We start from the raw sequence: 24,937 nt of genomic DNA, 5'->3' as shown, positions 1-24,937 counted from the left end.
AACTGAAATAACCTGAGGACATTTGAAATTACTTGGCATTCAGGTCCTTTGACTAGAGATTTCTCTGAGCCACAGATGACAACAATGACATTCGGTAAGAGATGGGACTAGCTGAGCATGACTTCAATCTAATTCTTTGCCAGATTCTGTGAAAGTCACAGAGCTCCAAATGATTCTGTCTAGTGGTCAAAGAAGAAACAGGCTGGGAAATTTGTGGAACTGTCGACTACTTAAAAAAAAAATAAAAAAATCAAGACATTTCCTGTTATCTTGCAATTAAAAGACACAAAGTAAGACTGTCCAGATAAGTTGCAAATTACCTCCCAATGTACAACATCCATTATGCACTTATTATCAGATCAGTATAACTGCTAAGATACCCCCATTCCAGCTGCGCGAAAACAAAGCAACAAAACTCATTCCAGACTGGTCATTTGCCAACCGTGCCCGTCACAATAACATTTGTCTTTAAACTGACTCTTAAAGACGCCCCGCCGTTTATGCCCTTCAGGAGAAAAAGGATGATGAAAAATAAAAAAAAGTCTTGAAATAATGCCTTGATGGGTTGACATTAGCCTTCCAGCAAAGGACTGGTGTCTACCGCAAGCTCATAATAGAGATTACAGACCAAACTGTCATTAGAACGACTCTGACAAGCCTCCCACCTTTGCTCTCTCTAAAGGAGGTGACTCTTTTTAGAAGACTTAAAGGTCACTGAAATTCACAAGGAAATAGTCTGAATATGATTCAGACACGATAGAGAGGGAGAGAAGGAGGAAGAGTAGTTTTATCTGTCCTTTCCTTGGTCCAGTGGTTCCCCTGACTATTGGCTCTTTTTGTCACTGAGAAATGGAGGAAACTTGACCCTTATGCCAATTCTGTAAAACACTGTACAGTACTTGCAGGGACGCTCTGACATCAATATTAATATGAGTTTTAGCAAAAAGTCCAACCATGTGCTCCTGTACTTGCCCTTGTAAAACTGCTGCCGTGCTGGTTTACCAACAAACACGAGAGAAGAAGCAGAAGGTAGGAACCGGCGGGAAGGTTGGCTGGTGAGTCATGACGAAGGGACGGCAGATGAAACAGGATGGATTTTTCCACCCTGCCTAAACTGTTCACCACCCAAACTCCTGATGCCTCAAAACACTTGATGAGTGTCGGAAGCACCAAGTCTTCCTGCATGCAATAAATTGTACAGGTACTTGGATCTGTACTCAGTGTCAGCATGTTCCAAATGCAATTACTTGTGCTTGGTCTGACAAAGTGGCACCATGATTTACTGCTGGTGATATATACTCATCTTTTTAGTATTGTGTACCTGTAATCTGTAAGGTCTTGGGGAGCTACAGTAACACATATGTTGTTAAGGTAACTGGACAATGGTGAATATCCTTTTCAGATGTTAAACAGTCAAAGTCCTGGTGACCTTCTCCCCGAGCAGAATTTGTCACTCTAAAGTGTCACCTCGCTTCATTTCCTGTTTCTGTAACAAACGCCACTTTGTCTCTTGAGCATCTACATCGTTTTGGGCCATTTGCCAAAGTGACTCATGCTGTTGGTCTTGGGAGGTCAAATATATAAGAAAAGAATCTATTTCACAATTTTGTACTCGGAGCAAATGATGCAAGAGGTGCTGATGGTCGTCGATGAAACTCAGACTTAACAAAGAGATAGCAAAATGCTTTCACCATTGTGTTTTTTTTTGTTCGTGTTAGATGCAAATTTCCCATAATATCCTTGCATTTTGAAGCGAAGGTGACAGAGTTGAATAATGTACTACCTATAGCTATTACCTATTGCCTTAGAAGAGTTGAGCATAAAATAGAAAAGCCGCATTGATGCCGATGGATGATTTTCCCCTGGGTCTTGTTAATGAGCCAGTCTGAGGCTTATATCACATAGCTACCATCTCAGACAAAATAAGTTCAAATGTGAGTTGGTCCAATGGGGAAGGTTGAAGGATCAGTTCTATTTTAATTATACAGGAAAGCACAGTTCAGTACCGCTCCTTCATGCCGCACATATAGAAACCACATAAATCAGAAACCTAATCTATTAATTAAAAAACAAAAACGGATATGAAAAGAGATAATATTTTGCTAGTAGTAGAACAGATTTCAAAGTACGACACTGCAGTTTCTAATTAGACACCTGTGTTTTGCACGTTTGCATATCACAGTGCATCATTTAGAGAGTGCTCCTGATAACCTCCATTAGCCGTGTGAGGCTTTTTAATAAAGGCTGCGGGGACACTTTTGCATATTGGATGTCGCTCAGGATCACTGCAAAGCAACGTCTGACTGAGCGGCTTGCACGGAGCCTCCCTTTTGTAAGCAATTACTCGCTTATTAATTTCCAGCCTCTTCCCAACAGCTCAATAAACAAACAAATGCATTTAATGAAACAAATTGGTTCCATACCAAAATAATTGTTAATAAATCATTCAAAGCGTGGGTATAGATTATACATGCTTCGCCCCTGATTTCCATTAAAAAGACAGGACTGATTTCTTAACAATTGCTCCAGACCCCAAAGGCATCTGCTAATCAATATGTAGGACTGGATTGTTTGGGTCCTTCAGGGTAACATAAAACTTTGTGCAAACAGTTGAGGTAAACAATCGCAGCCACAAAGACTTTGAACAAATAATGAATGTACTGTATCAAAGTATTCTTTTCTTGCTGCTAACCCTAACCCTAACCCTAACCCACTGAGATGCTGAGTAGAAGCTGAGAACCAAAAATTGCACCGTATGCAAAGATGGTGTCAATGTGGAAATTAGTTCTGATTACGAAGGTCATGGTACAAATCCCTCTGAACCATCCCTTCAGTCTCAGAGGGACCGGGACGACTGAACTGAAGCCAAATGCAGTGGAGATGACTGCAATGTGTCCCTATTAAGATAACACATGGTGAGATGCACTTTCATCATGGGGATGTTATCTGGCCTTTTGAAACGCGCGTCATTATAAGTATGACGGTCTCTGGGGCTTTAAGCACACCAGTGATTTGCTATAAATTACCGAGCCACTTCCATTGTTGGTGATGAGCCGCTCTTCCACATCCTTCCAGGGCCTCTTATGCTTCGACACTAATCAGGTTGTAGCAGCTCTGTGATGGGCGTTTGTCATTAGCTGTCATTATTGGATACAAATGGTTCCTGGCTGCATTCTGTCATGTCTCTGACAGCTCTCTGAGGTGTTCGATGATGGAGGGTCTCAGTGAGGTGTCATCGTGCCCCTTCAGCAACCAGAAAGGTAACACGTACTCAACACATCTGCAGCACATGACATGCTATCGAATGTGACAAGAGCCTTAGCTGAGCATCAAAAGACCCCCTAATATCTTCTGAGCTTTTAGGCATTTAGTCACGGAGATCTTTGCAGTAAAAGCCAGTGGAAGCATAGCAGATAAACGTGTGTGCAGGGCACAGCAGCGTGCGGACCTAAATTTCTTTGGTCAGAAGCCATATGTGACAGGTACTACCGTCACGTTGAGGACATTGTTTTGTGCTCATTAAGACTGCATGAGTCTCTGGAAGAAGAGGCAGCACCACAGAGTGCTAGTTTGGCAACACAGACGGTTTCCTCATTTATAATACCATCATTAAGGTTGCTGAAAAATGATACACCGATCATTCCCAATATTATGCAGGTCTCAGTTGTGCCTCAAAACAGTTGTGACTCATCAGAGAATGGACACGGGCCTCCCGACAGGATGTTGTTAGTGAGGGCCTTTGGGTGTCACGGGTTGAGAGGAGGGGCCTCTGGGACCTCTGTGTCAGGCTGCATCCTGCTGCCATCAAGGAGTGTCATTGCTATGGGCTGGGGGTGCCTGGTCTGGTCTAAGTGGGTGGTACATGTCTAAGCAGCATCCGTACGAGTGCCAGATCCAGAAGTTTCCCAGCAGAACGTTGAATTGTCACAAGATGGTCATTATTATTTACTTCTCCTGTCAGTGGTTTTGAGGCTGTGGCTGATTGGTCATAAGAAACATGCATAAATTACAGGAAAACAAGAGACTCGCACACATTATAAATCAAGTAAAACTGAAAAGGCAGTGCAAAAAAATATATGAATAAAAAAATATATTCCCCTAGTCATTTCCCTTGGTTTTATAATTTGCTATATCACAAGAATAACACTGCATCAGCTGGACTGAAAGCATCCTGATCATTAGATTCCAGCTAAAGCGTTTACATGGACACAAAATGCGTTTATTCGCCACACAATATGAATCAGAATAGAATTGTTTTGACATGTGCAAAGCAGTTCTGCCCACTCTTCCTGCTCTGAATTCTTCAAGGCCAAACATAATAAAGAAGAACAGTTTCTTTTCCCTTAGCTTCATTGACAATGGAACTCTTTTCAAAAGAAAAACACGAATCAACATTTTCAACGTTGCTGCCTACATCGGTTCTGCCTTTATTCATCCTTTCAAACACTTGATTTAAACAACTCATTGTGTTGCCACCTCTCTGTTTCTGTCATGTCACCTCGGGTTCACCCCACATAACACAAACATGCACAAAAAAAAAAAAAAATTGTTTTCACAAAATAAGTGTTAAGATGGTTATTAGCTGCTAACCCTAACCCTAGAATTTTTTTTTTTTCCGTTGAACAGATTACTAACTCTTTATTCCACACTACCCTACCTGATTGAAAATGTTCTCTGGTGTGGCCAGTCTGTTTTGGTGGACGTGCTTATATGGGGTATTTTGTTCTAATTAGACTGTTTTTACATTTATAAGCTACTTTGGGTACAGTTAACATAATGCCGATGTATGTTAAAGGGTCCATCTGATGAGTATCGTTTTACATTTCAGAGCATATTAAATAACATATATCCACCGGAAAATAGGGTCAGTTTGGCCAATGGAAGGAAGTGGGGATGCATTGTCCATATTTATATACAGTCTATGCAACAGCACAATAGCACATTCAAACTACCAGCTATCTTGCTACACAGGCTAGTGTGCGCCAAAAGAAACGCCCGTGAGTTACTATTTTGAAACTCATTTATGAGCATGTTAGTTACACTAATACTGTATAGCTGTAACTGCTATGGACATACTGGCCCCACTCAAAAAAAAAAAAAAAAATACATGACAAGATCATGAAAGTCCTTATTTTACGCTTTTGTTCTCACTGGATTTTTTTTTTTTATCTGTGGCAGAGAGACCCTACCCTTAATGATGTCCTTGAGCCTCCAAACACTCGTGCTTGTGTCTTTGTTGACATATGTCTACATAAACAGTGTCTGTGATGAGCCTCTATAGCCCCGGGCCAACCAAGAACACAACATGGTGAGGCCCCTTTTGAAAAAATAAGGTGGCAGAGCGTGTCTCAAAGGAAATTTCATTCTCCTCTGAAATGACGAGCAGCAGAATGCAGGACACGCACTCTGAAGGTCCCAGCAGGGTACTGTAGGAATACATCAGTGTGCTGTGGCGGTGTCTTAAGCATCACTCATGTTTTGTAGAAAGTCAGACGCCCTCTTGGGAAACTGTACCTAGAGGTGGCTGCTTTGTCAAGCCCCAGTTAAATGCCACATATGGGCAGGGGGTTAACAGCCATCATGTTTTCCACTAGGTCATCGGGTGACATCCCCCAACAGATGGCATTGAGCCCATGTCGAGCCGGCTATGTGACACAGTGTATGAGGAAAACTAACAAGCGGCGCAGCCTTCAGGGGAAGATGGGTAAGACACGCGACAAAAACAGTTTAGCTAAACGCCAGGAAGTGGTCCGCAGCACTCCGTGTGATGATCAAGCTTTATTTCAAGTGGCAGCCTCCCGCCCACCTCTCCCATGATTAATGAGGGCAGAGCAGATGCTATGGATACGGAGCGGAGGGAGTAAAGCGGGGAACGGCGCCCTTATCTGCACCCCACACGACGACAGCCTTCATTTCTTCACCTTTGCGTCAGGCGCGTCTGGCTGCGTTTGCAGGTGCGCGCGCGAGCGTCCACGTGCATATTTGTGCAAAATTAACGCGAGTGAGGGGAAAGGAATCAAGAATCCGGTAGCTGGGGTAGAGTGGCAGCAGCCCTTGCGCACTTCATCCAGGAAATATGATGATTAAAATGATGATACTTTGAAGAAATCGTTACCAGCACGCTATATTTCCATGGGGCTTTTTTTTTTTTTTTTTTTGGCCAAACAACAAATTAAATTTGCACAAAATGTTGTGTTTGGTTAATCGCAATGCAGCAGAGTTGAACGTGAATGTAGTAAAATTTTATTTGTAATATTCAGCCAAAACATTTGGGACCCAACAACCCAGTAATTATTCAATTGACAGAGTTGGCAAAGCACTTCCAATCCTGCAAATTTACCATAGCATGCAGATGGGATGTGGGAATGATATAATTAAAAAATAAATATTACGAATGAAAATACAGTATACTACGGAAGCCCAAAGCGGCCATGTGCTCACGTATTATTATTTTTTTCTGTTTTCCTGTGATAACAAGTAAATTTCCTCTGTTTCCCCGAGATCTCAATATATTTAATTCGAGTGTTCGGTCATGCTGACTTACAGAAGCCCTAAGCGGACATGGGCTTACATATTATTTTTCTTTTCCATTTTCTCTCAAGTTATTTATCTCGTTATTTCAGGAAAACAAGTTACTTATCTCGTTATCTCAGGAAAACGAGTTATTTATCTCGAGAAAATGAAAAAAATATATATATATATGTGAAACATGGCCACTTAGGGCTTCCGTACTGACTGATGGATGCCCTTAACACTATAACAGAATAGAACAGAATAGAAAAAGACTTTATTCATCCCCTGGGGAAAATTTGAGTGTCCAGTAGCTGGTACACAAACATACACAGACATCAACATAACATACCAACAAAATCAACAGTACAAAAGGAATGTTTGTAACTTCTGATGGCTGAGGGGACAAAGGACCTCCTGACTTACCTTACTATAATGTAGTAAAATAATAGCCTAATGTAATATGTCTACCGTAAAGTGTGCCATTTGTTTTTTGCTTTAATGTATGCTAGATAATGTTTTCCAGAGACAACAAGTTAAATAACTCGAGATCTTGAGAAAACAGAGGAAATTAATTCGTTATCACAGGAAAACAGAGGAAATAATGTGTATGAATGCATGGCCGCTTAGGGCTTCCGTAGTATACACAGATAGAGAGTGTACACACAGGAAAGAAAAAAAAACGATATCATTTTCTAAGGCGTGCATTGTGCTTTCATTTCATGATGACGGGAATGTTTTTGACTGACATGGTGGTGAAACATTTCCCCCCACCTGTCACCGTGTTATAAATCAAACTGAATTATTGCCACGGAGGGCTCGCACCTCTTATTGCCACTTCTTGCCCCGGGCTACTCCTTGCTTTTATTTTATGTATTTTTTACCGCCGGGCATAAATTAGTTCCCGCTTAAGTGGGAAGACAGGCCCGGGCCCCGCAAAGCTAAGATGAGCATCCTCCTAACCACTTGTACAGATTTAGAACTCCTTGTAGAGCAAGGGCATCTGAAACGGCAAGCCATATATTAATGATCCTCCCTGGAAGCAAAACAACCACAACGCTGCATGCTGGGGGGGGAAATAAATAAATAAATAATAAATAAATGAATGAAAACTCTGGCGAATTATGAAAGCAAGGAAACAAGCATTTTGTACCTGTTTCCAGTTTTTGAGCTGCTTTTTTTTTTTTTTTTTTTTTAAATTTCACGATGGATTATTTATGACGAAGCTTAATTTACATGTGGCTTATTTGGATGAGAAGGGCTATAAATACTTCAGCGGGCCCAGCAAATTAGGTAGTAAACCAGCCGACAATGTCAATACGGTAAGAGGAAACATGCTGCTCCGCATGCGGCGCTTCGAGACTGATTGCATCCTTCTTGAGTTTATCCTATTTTCATGTGCGGAGGTATAGTCTGGCTGGCTGGCTTGCTGGCTGGCTGCTGCTGCTTGGAAAGGTCAGGTCTAAATCGGGAGCAGGGAACAGAACTTTCAAGGTTTAAGGATCAAATCTCAGGAGCCACTTCGGCATCCTGCATGAAGGAGAGCGCGGAGGGCTTCGCTCTTTCAAACCCTCTTACCTGCGACTCGCTCTCGCCAGACGAGAGTTGTGTTGTGTCACCCTTGTAGCGTGTCGTTAATCTTCTTTTTTTTTCCCGTCGTAATGTTATTTTCTGTGAAAACTAATGACGCCTTTCACCGCCGTACAGGAAAGACTGTGTCCTGCTCTTCGAGATAACTTCCATTAATACCTCTCTCGGGTATAGAGATTCAATCCTTTCCCTGTCTTGCTGAATTACCTTTCAGGGGTTGCTTTTCCGTAGAAACATGAATATCTATGTCCTTTACCCCGATTACCTATGAATGTGCAGACGCGTTGATATAATTGAACGGGGTGAGTTACTGCTCGCACGAAAACATTTTTAGAGGAATGCATTTAATGCATATGGGACTCATATGGACAAAGGCCTGCGGGAAAGAGCAATGCGGTAAGGTGAGGGCAACTTATTCATTTATCTTCTATTTATGTTCCTCCATTTAATTGAATTTTCCGCTGTAGTCGTGGCCCGTGGATATAAATCATGCCTCTCAATCGGTCAAGATAGCCAGAAGATGGCTCCTGCTACAGATGTACGAGAAGGGCGGGCAGGGGCCAAGAGGGGGCCGAGATTTATGTGCTCAAGGAAAAACATGACCCTGGGTCTCTGCTGCCTGTCAGCCGAGCATCTTTTCCATTACCTTGAGGATTCATACGCACTATATTTCAGTCAAGGGTCCTTGAACGAATTCAGGACGGACACAAAAATCCAAACGATCCCAGTTCACTCCGCAATATTATCATCACTTAGTTTTGCTTATTCGTTTTTATAGAACGCGGTAATTAAAAGCCGTTTTCAGCATAACTGAATGCAAGCAGTTTGACATGCCTCGTCAAAGGCAGTGTTTTCACAGGAACAGGATGCCCTTGGGTCTTTAGACTGCTCCTGTCTGTCCAGTCCTGTCCTTTTCAGTGGGAGAGAGGCATTGTACGTGAAACAAGAAACCTAGCAAGGAACATTATCTAGACCTCTGAATGGGGTTTGACGCCCATTCATTCAACACACTGTCCTGCATGTCCGTAACAGCCATCCAATCTGTTTCTTAGCACAATGGCAGTTACATGTGACTCGACACGGATTCATTTTCAACAGCAACGCGCATCTAAACAACATAATAGCAAATGATGAACTAACAGAGCGTGAAGGATGATGAATCAAGTCCAGATACTTTATTGCCTGAATCAATGTACACAAAGAAGCCAGGGAATATATATACATGTTTTCATGTATGTATATGTACAATATGTGTGTATATATATGAGGAAATGTTATGTTGGTGCAGTGTTTCCAACAAGTTTTCTTGAGAACATGGCATTTTTTGGCATTTGTCAATATTTTTTTTTGTTATTTTTTTTTTTTTGTGTGTTTTTTTTTTTTTTTTTTTTCATGTCTGAGAAGATTCTCAGTCATCCAGGTCATGGCAGTCCAAAAGGCGTTTAAAGAAAGGCAACTGAACTTGCAGAGTTTCTTGAAAATGTTTAGCCACTCATCCGAGTAGCTTCTTCAGTTCTGAGAGACTGGTGGGAAGCTGAGGTTTAAACTCCGTGGGTAAAGCCATCAGAGCCTTGCTGAACTTGACGGCTGGATACTTGCCCTATGAATGGTGCTCTAATGAAGCCACTGTCAGTGGGAGCCTCCAGTTGACGGCGGGAATCTCAGTCCACCTCCTCTGTTTAGAGAAGGTTTCTCCAATTTGACACAGATGGCCCCCTCTCCAACCATTTAAGTGACTATCCCAACTATTAAAAACTATTTATACAGTATATGAAATGTCTACACATCAAATAAGGTAAATGCAGCTCTCCATGGTGTAAAAAACGCAAGAGCGCAAACATCTGGTTTTAAAAATTCACGGTAAGGCAACTTTTTATTAGTGAACAACACAAATAGCTTCTGGTGGGGTGTCGGTAAGGGAGGGGAGCGAGCGATGCTTTCGGGATCAATAGAAAAAAACAGTGCAAGCCCAACGTTGTTTGAAATCCATCAAAATATTTCCTGTTCTTTATGAGGCCGTGGCGGATTGTTGTTTTTCGGTTTGTGTTGCGATGTGAGAAATGTTAACGCCGTTGAGAGCAAGGACATGATCTTAAGAGCTTGAGAGAGTGTCGGCATAAACATGTTTCAGTCCCACCGTTGGATGAATTAGCTTTTGACAAAAATGCAATAATAGTCATTTGCTTTGTCAGTCATGTTTGAGGACTTTGCCCTAATCAACACACGACGGCTCAATACGAACTCCTCCCCGAAGAAATGGATTTAAGCGCTTTAGTCGAGCGCGGCTCGTTAGCGGCGAAGAAACTCATGGGGCTTCGTGCAAATTCAGTGTAATCACTCCACCAATACCGACCCCGTTCACACACACACACACACACACACACACACACACACACACACACACACACACACACACACACACACACACACACACACACACACACATATATATACCTCCCCGCCCCCCTATCCGCTTGCATCGCCACGTGCCCAGCATCCAATCTGGTCTCAGTGTTCTTCAATAAAGTCTCCTCTGACAAACATGATGGAGAGCCACTCTGCTTCAGAGCAGGATACTCAGAAAACGACTTGAGGATAAAATATTGCCGTCCTGGCAGATGACTTGCCAATCCAAATTAAAAAAAGTCAGAGTGGCCCGGTTTACGCTGCACCCTTCACAGCCACTATATTTCACACTTATACTGCTGCGGCACGCTCACACACTCACACATTTACCCCGTGTACCCTTTTTCCCTTTTCCCTTTTTCCTCCTAGAGACCCAATAACCCAATGAGCTGATCACATGTAAAGACCTTCATCTGTAGATGCCAGTGCTTTTCAGACCATGTAAAATTTTGGGGGGGAAAAACAAATCTAAAATATGTAGCTGAATATTATAGATTTTGACCTGCAGTGCTCACGCAAAGCATCCTAACGCAACACATGTAATATTTATTCTTCTCCAAGTTTGAAATTCTTTTTTCAAAGTTTGCATCTGCATGATTTGACTACTCACTCCGGCAGAGAAGACGCAGTGAAGATAACATTGCTTAATTAGTCAAATGCTTTTGCTTGCCTCCAATTCCCACTTCATGAGGACGTTTAAAAAGCGGTTGTTTTGCTTTTCTCCTCCACCTTTTTCCGCTTCCCAAGCCACTTGAAACGACACAACTACCGCAGTAACCTTGTTTATTTAATCCCGACGTGACTGTTTTTCGAGTTTCCAGGTTGCCCTTAAAAGATCTGGCAGCAGCAGGTATTTGCACTCACCCTCATCTACAGTTCCTTCAAAGTTAAAAAGCACACCGTGAGTATAGAGCTATTTTAACTGCAGCGAGGGCTTTAACAATAATCCAAAGACAGAATTCCGGTTTAAAAACCTACTAACATAATATTACTTTAAATACAAAAGAAGAATTCACCACTGTATCTTCCATTAACTGATAACCTTTCATCTCTGGATACTGATTCCTCACACTCTCCGTAAAACTCCTGCAGTAAAAGTTCAGGGTGATTGCATTTTTTTTTTTTGGTTGGTTCTTAATGCCATTCTGCATATTTAAAGCACAGACACGCCAAATCGACATCAAAGCGCCACCGGCACTGCCGAGGCGGACCGTGACGCTGCCTGAAGTCGCCCGTGTCTGCACGTGTTTATGCATGCAGGTGACATTAGTCTGCATTCGTCATTCAGAAGAGGAAGAGGTGCTTTCTCCTGAGTAATGCAGACCAGTTGGCCCACATTTAGCCCTAAACCTAACCATGGTCTCCAGTTCAGTCTTCTCTTTGCTTTCATCGTGCGTCCTTCTCGTATGCACTGGTTTGCCAAGCGCATCAGCCAACAAGAGGCATCTCTCTGAGACTCGTTCTCGAACCGATCCCACATACGCTCACTGGCACCAAAAATATTTTTTTATATATTTTCTTCACCCTCATCAACTCTCTTTTCATGCGCTGGTTTGCTAAGCTGGCCAGCCACTAAGAGTGATCTCCCTGACAAACTCATTTCGCAAATGATTCCACATGCTGCACTGGCCGAAAAGCCTCTGACTGGGGTCGTGCTGTCGACCGACACCGGTGTGTCCCTTTAAAGTTGGAGCTCAAAATATGGAATGAAACTGAATGTTTAATCTGTTCTCTGGAGAGCATGAGGACTGTGATTTTTTAGAAACCACGGCTCATATCATGTTCATGTCAGTCTGAATGTTGTTTATATATATATATATATATATATATATAGATATACTGTACATACATCATTTTACATTACATTTTACAGGCACATTTTATTAGAGCACAAATAACATGAAACAATGAGAAAATCTGAAGAAGATCTGATTAATAAATAAATAAATAAATGACAAAAAATACAGGGTTCTGTCTCACCCCGGCTCTCCTGCCACAGAGTGGAGGAAGAGAAATATCGGCCATCACAGTAATTGCAACCTGCAGGGTAATTCCTTTATATGGATCACTGGAGAGGTTTAGGGTTTCCCTTTATGTTATTGTCTGACTTCAGCCATCCATTTCATTTGGTTGTACATCAGCACAATAACATACAGAGTTACAACCGGTGGCAGCAGGACGATAGCGGAAACCAGGGCGCCTCCCTGGCTGAAAGTGTATCAAGGTAACTGTACAGAACAGAAGAAATACATTTCTCTCTGTGTATATAAAGTCAAATGTGATGTATGCCTGTGGAGATACACGGCAACGTTTCTAGCTGTTTGTTTTGTTATAGTCTTACGTGACAAAAGTAATTATTTTATGCACTGTTGGGGCACATACGAATGTGGGCTGGTGTCAGCGACTGCATCAAGCAAAACAAAAACAAAACAAAAAACTAAAAAGATGCCACTTTTGCTGTTGGACACGTTACTAAAAAATCAGCGAAATGCCCCTTTAATAATAGTTCACTTCCATTTAGAGTCCCAGTAAGTTACAAAAGTGACCCAACGAGCACAAAAGCAGGGCCTCACCAAAGTGGACCGTGGGCTGTAACACATCAAAGGCTGTGGAGTTGGTCCGTTGGGACTCGTGTTGAAAAAATGCTTTAAAATCTGAACAAAATGTTACCGTGACCTGTGAGAAAATTAGAGTGGAGTCACGTATAAATGTACTGACTGACTGACTGACAGGACACCAGACACGAGTAAAAAATAACAAACCCACATCACAACCAGACCGGGGTAGCGTTAAAGTTTAAACACATGCATGAACAAGGACCGGTACAGCAGAATGACTACCTAAATGCATGTTTTCTTAACTCCTATGCCGACTTTTTAAAACAAAACATCCCCGTCTCTGACAGGTGAGAAAACGGAGAGTGTGTGTGACCGTTTGCGGTAAAAGAGGAAGGAGGAAGATGAAAGCGGGGACTGAACCAGGAAGGAAGGGTCAGATATGATGTGGTTTACTATAGACTGCAAATAATAATAATAGTAGAGGCCTACGAGTAAGATACAAGAACTTACAAAACAGGCAAAGACATATGGTTAAAAAGAGATACGAGGCTGGAAAATTAGTACAACAAATTACAGCAGGTGTGGCACACTGCAACAGTGTCCGCATGCTAGCATACTAGCTGCAGCATGTGGCCAATTATTGTTTATTATTCCAACAGTCACAAGTCTGAATCGAGCTGCTTGACATTCTTTGCACAGCATGTGAACTTTCCTCAAAACATTTAATTGGCATATCTCATTAAATGACAAGTAATTGCATAATTGCAAGTCATTCATCTTCGTTTATTTATTTTTTCTTTTTCTTTTAAAATGAAAATGCTGTTGTTGTCAGTTCCAGTGATCAGCGAAAGTTTAAATCCTGTCGGTGGGTTTATTCAACCGTTTAACTGGCCTATATTTTGTCACGTCGTTAAATTAATTGGTTGCTAAGTGGAGATAGTAATTGGACTGACTTTATTTGCATTTGTTTGATATTTTGCAATAAGAGAGGGGCCGACTGCTTCACCAGAACGCAACAGACAGCCTGAGAAGTGGGATTCGCCCCGGAGAGCAGGAAAGAAACCGACCACCCGACAGGGGTCGAGGTCAATGAGAAACACATCCATGTGAATTATAAGACGGACTACTGAACCATTTCCTCCTGTCGACCACATTTAAAGCGGCGTTGATGAGGTTTAATGGTGTTTTATTGTGTGAACTGGGCCCGTGAGGTCGAGAAGGAGAGCTATGACTTTTCGCTGATGTTTTATATCCAATTATCTTTGCGCTGAGCGGAGGGGGGAATGGCAAACATGAGCTAAATGGTGCGTTTCATATGTGGTCAAACCCACTTCTAACCCCCGGGCGGAGGATGAGTTGGGCTGTTACTTTCTTGGATTAGCTGATGCACAATGCCGTGGAGACCGTAGACGTTCCCTGTAAGGATAAAACGTAAAATTCTCATCATCTCAAGTTTCGAATAAATAATTATTTTGTAATCCCGCTGCCATTTATGTGAACCTAACACACTGACTGCTTTAAATTCACTGAATGAATATGTGTAATTTCTATGGGTCTCACAGCATACAAGCCAAACTGTTAGGAAATATTAGGTAATCATTTTGGATGCATTTGTTCAAATAGCTAAATAATTGACAGTTTCAGGATTTAACTTTAAACATAGCTAAATGTAGTAGGGGCACTACATCTGCTAATATTTCACCTGGGGACCGAAGAGGCTCTCGACCAATCGTGGGGAACCTGACAGAATCAGCGTGTAATAAGCAGCCTCATGATGGGCTCAGGAGCGACAGGGGGCGGGGCCTGCTGTGTACAGGAAGATTAGATTGACAGGTCTCGGCTAATGTGGTGTTCAGGGTGAAGCGGTGCGCTGTTGAGACCTGTTGAGGTCCTGTATTAGTGACTGAAAGATCACATCTTCTGCCTCCGTTGATCCCTTTACGGAAATATGTTGCATTCATGTTAACGTGTATTTGAAGAAATTTAAATTTACGGGAAAAAAATAAATTAAAAAAATAGATTAAAAATGTCTAATCAACCAAAAATTTTGAGACCTAGGGATAATAAACCCTGTAAACCCTGTAAATCTATGATTTAGACCATTAGAACATAAAAGCTGATTCAGGCACTTGTCGGCATAAACAATATCGCATTAGACAACATAAGACCACTTGTGGTACCTAGTAAAGCAGTTAAGTTCAAAGTGCGTGCGGGGGTGGACCTTGAAGACCACCTTTGACCTGAGAACATTTCCTTGATCTTCTCCAATTGGCTGAAGGAAAACTTCATGCTTCTAAACCTCCCTGAGAGGCACAGGGACGCAATTTAAAAAGGTTTAAAGTGTCGTTATTTTTTTAAATTTTTTATATCTGCCTCCTGCCAACAAGAATCTTTGGTTGTATTTCACATCAGTGCCGCAGAGGAATTAATAGAGTCGCCCGCGGCATAATAGTTGAATTCACAGCGAACCTCGTCCCCTCAGGTGTGATCAAGGTCGCATCTGCATGTTTGACGACCATTCAGCACCCAGTGCCTCCATTTCCGCTCCGTTCATCTGCACAGATTCTGCAATGAAAAGAAACATATATGCTTACAATAGTCACGCAAGGAGAATCTAGAAAATGCAGGCTATGACTGTAGGTGCGCTATTATATACTGATATGCCAATAAGTGGAGGGGACAAATACTTAAAAGAGGACATGGTGAAGAAGGAATGAGAGCGTTAGAAAAGAGAAAAGTGCATGGATAGATGGAATGAATATAAGCAAAAGAGGCTAATCTCAAGGCTCTCAAGGCTAAATTCCCAACGCGAAAAGTTAATAGCTTTGCATTCTCCCTCTGTTTAATTTCTCGTTGACTTTCAGTTTAATAAAACACGGGGAACAGCGGTGGGATGAAAGAAAATACATTTCCACACAGAAGAGGCAATAACCTGAGAAAATAACACAGGATTTACGGTGGCTCTCTCCTGAATTGAATCTAGCGTTGCAATAAACTGACAAACTAACAACTGAGACAGTACCCAGCTATACCGAATCACATTTAATTGCTTTGTATGGTATTTGCACAAATGCTTAATGTGTGAAATCATGAGTGACAAGGAACCAGTTTTTTTCTTTTTACCCCCCCCTCGCTTATATAAAAATCTCCACCCGACAAAGCAAAGTGTAATCATTATCTTATGGAAGTGTCAATATTATGGCATTTAATATTTTCGAAGGAATCCTCGAGTAAAATATTGTGAAAAGTTCAAACTCAATGAGGCACGCTCACAGAAATATCTAACTGTTAAAATGACAAGGCTGTTGAGTGTCCCCAAGGTTCGGCGCAACAGTCATTTTCTCATTTGCACAAGTCAGAAGGGATCCAAGTGGACGCTTCTGATGCACATCACATTCGGCATAACATTCACATGATCGCCGGGAAGGGGCAGCACTTGTAACCACTACGTTAGCCTTTGTGCACACAGTCCCAAAAGAACAGAAAAATGTCATTAAGTCCTTAGGGAGCAATTGTTCCAGTCGTCATGTGCTATGTCTGCCGACTGTGCTTTTGATAGGGATGCGCACTGTTACACGGAGCTACAGCCCAATCTGTCAGTTAGCTGCTATTTAACCACACAAACATCGCAACGTCAAAGTCCTAGCCAGAGAAGACAGGTGGTTTGAGAGAGGAGTAAAGGAAGCCATCTACGTCCAAGTAGAAAAACCTTCTCTAAACAGAGGAGATGGACTGAGATTTAATCTGCCATCTATTCACAACACAGTCTTGACTTCTGTCCCCAAGAAGTTTCAACACCGTTCACGCCTTGAGACTGGAGGTCCCACTGACAATGGCTTCGTTAGAGCACAATTCATAGGGTAAGTAGCCTAGGAACACAGTGCCCCTCCCTAATGACAGGTAATTACCCAGCCATTATGGGAATTGGTGGCACCAGTTTCTGCTCAAGCAAGTGTCTGACGGGTTTTACCCACAGAGTTTTCCTATTTAAATCTCAACTTCCCACCAGTCTCTCAAAACTGAAGAAGCTACTCGGATGAGTGGCGAAACATCTTCAAGAAATTCTACAAGTCCAGTTGCCTTTCTTTTAACGCCTTTTGGACCTAACTGACTATAAATCAAAGAGCACTAAGTCCACACAAGTCTTTTTCAGTGTTTGATTTGAGGGTAGTAGATGCAGGCCTTTACAACCAATTCTTGCACCAAGACGCCAATAAAGCTGAATCCACACTCTGCTCACTATCTGACCTCTTTGAATGCTGCCACTATACTCTCTTATGTCTCGATCCAATGGTGGTCATATACTCCAAAGCCTAAGCTCCGCTCAGGGATCTATCTGAAGGTTCTTAAAGTCGTAGGTCCTACAGCTGAAATTATTATTGTGTTTTCATTTGGGGAGTGATGTGCACTTAACAAAGCTCAATTTTTTTATTTTTTTTTTACACTGCTCATAACATTATGACCACCTCCCTAATATTGTGCAGGTCTCCTTTCTGCCTCCAAAACTGTTGTGACTCATCAGAGAATGGACATGAACCTTCTGAGGGTATCCTGTGGTGTCTGATCTATGGATCATCCCACTGATACTTGATCAGTTTGGGCTCTAGTGAATTTGAAGGACAGGTCAACACCTCGTGCTGTTTTTCATGTTTCTCTGAGCTGTGTGGTGGAAACTGTTTGAAAGGCAGCACTCTGGACACATAATGATCACACAACACTGAACGAGTTAAAGTATCAAAGTACGAGTCTATGTTCCCCTACTGAAAACATTATTATGGTCACTTCCTGCTCGTTGCTGTCAAGAGATAACTGATAGTTTCGCAACTTAAGGTCAAAGAAGATTAGTTATACAGCTCCTTCATACATGCCAGTGAAGTTCAGCTATTTGAGCGATTACGAAGAAGGCTTAAGATGGTATTTCCATATTGGGAACAACAACAGACCTAGACACTATAAATCAATGCGGTGCATACTCGAGTAATTAATTGGCTGACTGATCTGAACCTTATTTTTCATTACATTCATTTGGCACCACCTTTTGTCCAAAGCATTTTACAGTTCAATGGGTGTTTAAGCCACCTAACATCTATTAAAAAGAATATTTAAAAAACGTAATTATGTGCAACAGAAACAATCCATAGTTCAATTCATTTTCATGTTTGATGGTCTCCAGTGAACACAATAATCATCGGCGGCATAGTGTTGCAGTGATTAGCGCTGATTCCTCATGGCGAAAAGGTTCTGGGTTCGATCCCGCCAGTCAGCTGCTGCTTTTCTGTGCCAAGTTTCCATGTTCTCTTTGAGCCCGCGTGGGTTTTCTCTCAGTGCTCTGGCTACCACGCACACTCCAAAAACGTGCTTGTTCGGTCAATTGGTGATTTTAAATTGGCCATCCTATCTGCATGTGAGTGGTGGTTGCTGTGTTAACCCTGGGACGGAGTGGCAACCTACCAAGGGTGTACCCCCACCTCTTGCCCAGTAACAGCTGGGACCAACTAGGCTCCAGTCCCTAGAACAGCCCACTAGAGGATAAGTTATTACAGATAAAGGAACAAATGCTTTGATAACTATAAGCATTTATTCAGCCTTTAACACATTGAGGATTTTGTTTGCTGTAAAGTGTCCTTCAAGTTCAAGATTTAGACGGGTGGGCAAATAGTTTTACGTACTGTACAAAGCAATCCAGCTCTCAAGTTTACACCATCACCTCGCTCCGAAGGCAAATCCTCACTGAGGTCCAGGGCCAGCCCCTCAAAGTCAATGCTACAAAGCATAAATCAAAGATCCTTTATTCAACTCAGATTCTTCAACTTAAGCATCTGCTTATCTTCATAAAAACATGCACTGCACTTGTGGTGAACTAATGAAAAAAGCTTTTACTTGAGGTGGAGCATTTCCCGTTTGAGAAATGTGGCCTTGTGGGTAACCTGCGTGGGCCGTAGGTTGGCCATGTGGGAAGTGAGTGAGTTCAGTGTGTAAGAAGTAACGTCTCCAGCACATAGCTGCAGCCACTGTCAAGTGCATTTCAACAGGAGGGATTAATTCAGTGTTGTCGGCCATAAAAGGCCTAGCTAGGCATTCAGTGTAACAGATACTGCGTTCTCCGTGCCCCAAAAAAAAAAAAAAAAGTAAATAAAACAGGAGATAAAGGCCACTTAGTGTCCTAGACTTTGAAAGGTAACATTCTGAAGACCATATCTAAACTAGGGTGCCATTTTAAGTTTAAATGTGAATTCTGTGTGCAAGGATTGTGGAAGGATTGTGCAAGGATTTGCATTTAACGAGGACATTTTATGGTGGCCAAAAACGAACGATCACAAGAATATGGAAACCATATTCGAAGGTAGAAAAGGAGCATCCTCTAGAAACCAGCTTTACTCTCCCTGCAACTTTTAGTCAACTAAGCATGACAGCAAGCACTGGCCCACATACATTTATGGTACGCTGACAGAAAAGTATAGATGAAAACCAGTCACAATCCTGTAAAGACGGCAAATCTGATTCCAGTCAGGGTTCCCCGTCATCTTGCTCACTGTACAAAGAGTCAAGGTGACAGGTGCACCATCAAGCAGAATCACGCGCTGTCAAGAGTAGCATATCCTCCCTTCATCTGCTTCTTTAACGTCACAAATCAACATATTCTCCCAGGTCTGGCTGCATGTGCACTTCCCCACAGCCCGCTTAAATGGCAGATTTTAGAATCGCAAGCAATTCTCCAACAATAGCTGAGCCCATGGCCAATAACAGCTGGCAGAATGCATTGCGGGACTGTAGCGCCCGCATGGGCTTGTGATCAGATGAGATGGACTGCTTGTCATGTTTCTGCCAGATACGGGAAGTTATTGCCTGCTTGGGTAATAGAGCAACTGAAGAGAGAAAAGACAAAAAAAAAAAGAAAAGTATGGAGGAAGTGAAAATGCAAATGCCGTATTATGTTCTGCTGCCACCCACAGCACTGATTATATCAAGTGGCGTGGACATACCATATCCTGTAGGTGTTAATAAAACTTAATAAAACTTGTCGTGTTTGAAACATTTTTCAAGAAGCAGTTTAGAACTCAAGTGTGCACATTGTTCCTCTAAATTACTAACATCATGGAAAAGCAATTAAAGTCTCAAATGGATTTTGAAATGTGATAACTCAATGTGGAGTTTTAGCAGCAAGCCCTGAGTCATGAACATCTGTGTATGCATCACTCACTGTGACCATTTATAGTCCCTGAGAACTGACACTGATGACTCATCCTGCACTCTGGGGCGTATACTAATTGTGCAACCAATTAAATGCTTTTGTTGATTTTCACGCCCCTCCCCTGGGACTTTCTGTCACCAGCCTGCAGCCTCGGATATTAAACTGTATAAAGATGGAACAGCTCCTCAAAAGTGAAGCGAAAGCAAGTAGAGCGCCCCCTGGTGACTGGCTGTAGTATAGGTCATAAGTTTCACCTCCTCCAGCGAAAGTGGATGGGACTTTGACCAAACTAAAAGACTAAAATACACATCAAATATATATATATATTTTTTCTCCAGAGATCATTTCAGTCATTTTAGTTAACATAAAACCGATGGATACTCAAGTCCATTTTTCGGATGATTTTGGAAGCAGGATGGGATGTAATGAAGACTACAAGTTGCCATGCCAACTGCTCTGTCAAGCGGTCCCGTAGGACCTTGAAAGTTAAAAAAAAATTATAATAATTGCAGTTTGAAATCCTAAATTTCCTTGTAACTGGTGGAGATAGGGCAAAGTGCAGTATTAAATGAAAGTGCAAGTGACTCTGGTGGAAGAGAGGATGAGACATCGATAATGCATGGCTGCACTCTTGCACTGCATCGTGGGTCCAAACTCACGAGACGGCAACGCCCATATCCCTGGGGGAAAAGCGCCAGTTTGACCAGTGCCAGTTTGACCAAGGAAATGGGTCCATATTATAGAGTCTATGGTCATGCACAATGATAGAATCATTCTTGCCAAGAATCCTCTGACAAACACTTTCAAAACATGTAAAGTTCTTTTCCAGGAGACCCACCGAAGCAACAACAATAAGCAGTATTCACCTTCAAACTGAAAGTTTTACATTATGGGTACACACAAACACTCACATTTCCCTCTCTATTCACTAAATGAAATATATTCTTGGGATGAAATTAATGAATTACAGTGCATTTTACTCCGCCACATTTACAGATGATGAACGGTTCAGTAAGTACTTCCGTTTCTTAATGGAATGCAGGTCTTTCAGTGTATTTGGACTGTTTGTGCATTAATTGCGTCCTTAAATTGCTCTTCTCAATTCATCATTGTTCATCATGTACTGAAATGGGCTGTCTAATCAATTAATTAGTCTTTGTAATTACTTATTAAAACTTGATTGCATTTCCACAGCAACCCCCCCAGCAGCATTATTTTGTCGCACAGCTAAGGAGGAATGGAGTAGTTATCAGCTGTTAAAGAGACAGCATTACTGTGTGCGGAGGAGAATAACTGAAGGAATATTGCAAATGAAATGCTCCGATTTCACAGACTTCTGTCATCTAGCCAAAGAAAAGAGCAGCTTTAATGCCGGTATAAGGGCGACACATTTAAATAGTCCGATATGTATCAATGTATGAATTGCAGAAAATACAAACAGAAAGAGTCGTTGTTATGCAGTATACAGTACACACCGTCAGTCATTTTGGTAAAGATGAGACTTTACAGACTTTACAGAATTATATTTCCTTTCCACTTTCATTATCAGTGGCAGCTTTAAGATGCCTTAAAGGGCCGATATATTTGGAGTTTGAGGTTTTAGTTTAACGCTTTCAAACATCGTCCAGAATTATCAGCAGTATGTGAAGGAATAATGGTTTTGACGTTGTGTCAAAATGTCTATGTGTTCTGTAGTATACACAGCTACAGATGTTAGCATGCTAGCCAGCTGGCCATAACCTGGCTTGTCTTGTAATGCCACTCTGCTCCTCAAAAGTGAACAGCGAGTCAAGGTTGTAGTCAGAAATATACTTTGATTTTAGTCTCTTAGTAGTCAAGTAATATAGTGAATAAACAGTGAACAGCACTTGAAGAGCAAATAAAAAACAGCTGGCTATGTTATTAGCTATGCCATGGACACTGCCACCAGGGTCAGGCTACACAGAGGCCTGCAGATTGCACATCTTTTCCAACAGATTGGTTGCACTGATGTCGGTGTGTAAGTCGTGCAAAGATACAAAAAATGAAGTTCAGAAGGACTGCTTTAGATGTTCTTGCCTCCCTGCCATAAGTTAGTACTTGCTAACTTCATAAAATAATGATTTAATACATTGTTTGTAAATTGTTTTAAGTATCACTTGAGTCAGTATATCATAGCATATCACGATGTAGCCGCTTTGAGTTATTTAATGGACTCAAGAGCAACCCCTTCTGGAAAACGGTGCAGCAGTTTCTGGGCAGGTCATTTTACATGTTGCACCTTTAAGCTTCTAAATAGCCTGTTTATTGTGACTTGGCAGCCTACTTCAGTCAAACCAGTCAAACCTGAAGACACACCCGCTCTGTTCATGTGAGCCGAATCAGACATTTACACAGACGCTCTGTTGTCCACAACAGTGTGTGAGTGTCTGTAAGGCTGAAGGTGTCCGTTGACTGCACTCCTCTGAGGAAAGTCTGCTTCACAAAGAGAGGAGATTCAAACTGACAGAGAGGCGACTCAGAAAGTAAAGGGTAAGACCATTACTCTTTTTTTCTCTTCTCTTTCTCTTAATGGCCTTCTCTCACTTCCTTTCCAAGTCGCTTTCACGGCCGAGGAGGGTGATGGAATTTCATTACTTATGATTGAAAACCAATGGAGTTTTGAAAGCAGAAGGAGATGGAAAAGGTGCATTCAAAATGCCAGTATACCCTCCAGATGCCAGCAATCTAATTTACTGTCAGTGTTAATAAATGGGAAGCCACCGGATGGCACAGATAAGTTGTTATTTCAGCATCAGGGTTATCACTTAATATCTGATAACGTCTGTGGGGTGCAATTGTATCCGACAGTTAAAACAGCGGGCCTCAACTCCTGGAAGGAGAAATGATCGTCATCAGCGTAGAGGGATCGTTAATCTGTCAAATCAATGTGACTTCACTCAATAAAGTGTTCATAAAGGGCCTTAAGTTTAGACGGCAGCGTTAATGATTCACACTTACGGAAGATGATGCGCCTTTAATGAAACCGAACAGTTTTTTCGTTTGGAAAGACTAATACATGTATAGATTTATCCGCAAAAGAGGCTTCAACCACTCGGGTTCAGTGGCCTGGTTGGTAAAAATATTTTTTCCTGAGATTATATAACGTCATCCATGTTTTAAGGAAGTGTGACGCATGAGTGTTACCTGTACCAACATTACTAAAAGAAACTATGATAAAAAGACACACCCCCTCATAACACCCTTGGAACAAATGCTGAATCACAGCCTTCACGTCAAACACAAACAAACTGCGGCCTCATGACAGCGAACATTGACTTTCGTTACATGCACACATGCAGAGTTACATTTTGGCCGCTTTCTTCACAGATCTGAACTGTCCATCTTCCATCCAGTTGTGTCCAACTTTTGCCAAAGCAAGCAAGAAAGAGTCATGGGAAAAGGTGAGAGCGAGGAGTGGAACGAAAAGCACCCGGATACGAGGCAAACTCAGCCCCGGAGACACTCGGACGACAAAGGGAGCGACAGCTCTAAGAGCAGCTGCCCCACGTGCTGCCTGAAGACCAGAGACTGCCTGATGAGTCCGGAGTGCGGCCGGGCACTGCAGATCTCCAGCGTCGTCGCCTTCTGTGGAATGTGTTTCGGCCAGTTGTTCTGTAAGTCCTGGCAAGAATTTTTAATGTTTGTTACGTGTGGATGTGAAGAATTAGTTTTCCGGTAAACTGCATTTAGATTTTGATTTCGTTCCTTTCTTCTGCACCACAGAACTGAGCCATGGATGCCATGACCAACTATTCTGCTCTATGTCAATATAAAGTACCAGCCAGCTTCCTGCAGGAAAGTCAAGCTGTATAGTTCTCTTCAAATCAAGGATGAAAAACACTTACTTCCATCAGTTCTCTTTAATCATCATTCCACAAGTTCTTAAAGATAATTAAGATGTTTCTGAGAAGACGTGTAGATAAAACCAACTGGAAAGTGATTATTTATAAAGAATCAATTGCACATATGGACAAAGGGACGTAAAAATGAAGGTGACTTTAACCTGCATATTAAGAGGTTTAATTTTGAAGCCTTTTTATATTTTTTGTAAGACCTAAGTTATAATTGTAATACGGTAATATCACATTATTAAAAAGGAGAAAAGAAAAAAAAACTGCGTGTGGAAGAATAAATATGATGGGATCCAAAGAAGACAATGGGAAAAACCTGAAATAAAGCTTGTAACAAGGTCAAATGTGTATTCCATTCACCACCACTGATAATACATGCAAAGTCCAAACCTCTAAAATCTAAAAGTGATTCCATCAAGGTAAGTTGTGTGACTGAAATAGCTAAGTGAAATAGTAATCTCTAGAAAGAGAAATTTAAATATGAAAATGCAGAATAAGTAGGTAAGGGACAAGTTTTCATTCATAGACCAAGTAGAAATAATAGGTTACATTTGAGCATGCTTTGGTTAAATGCACAGAACAAGACTATCTATGATGGCCCTACAACACAAGTATTGACAAGTATTAGGTCTATGCTAGGCCCTAGGTCACCCCCTGCCGCCCCCGAACCTAGGATCGCCACTGCATGCAAGTGTGTTATAGTTTGCTGGTTTGCTGAGGTTCAAATGGTTGAATGGCTGTCATTCGCTCACGTGACTACAAGGAAGACGCGATGGCAGAGGGACTGAAACGGTAGCTTCACTTCTCCA

The 24,937-nt window shown here is 41.8% G+C and overlaps 1 long non-coding RNA gene across 1 annotated transcript; it reads left to right on the top strand.

Annotated features, from left to right (window-relative positions):
- The first annotated feature begins 22,604 nt into the window (after positions 1-22,604).
- On the top strand, positions 22,605-24,472 carry LOC125022578. The gene is made up of 3 exons (XR_007114461.1): positions 22,605-22,767; positions 23,605-23,891; positions 24,001-24,472. It is a non-coding gene; the product is annotated as an uncharacterized LOC125022578 (long non-coding RNA).
- The last annotated feature ends 465 nt before the right edge of the window (positions 24,473-24,937 follow it).

This window comes from Mugil cephalus, chromosome 16 (genome assembly GCF_022458985.1).
Source record: "Mugil cephalus isolate CIBA_MC_2020 chromosome 16, CIBA_Mcephalus_1.1, whole genome shotgun sequence".
NCBI classification, from domain to species: domain Eukaryota; kingdom Metazoa; phylum Chordata; class Actinopteri; order Mugiliformes; family Mugilidae; genus Mugil; species Mugil cephalus.
This window is presented reverse-complemented; position numbering and strand designations above follow the sequence as displayed.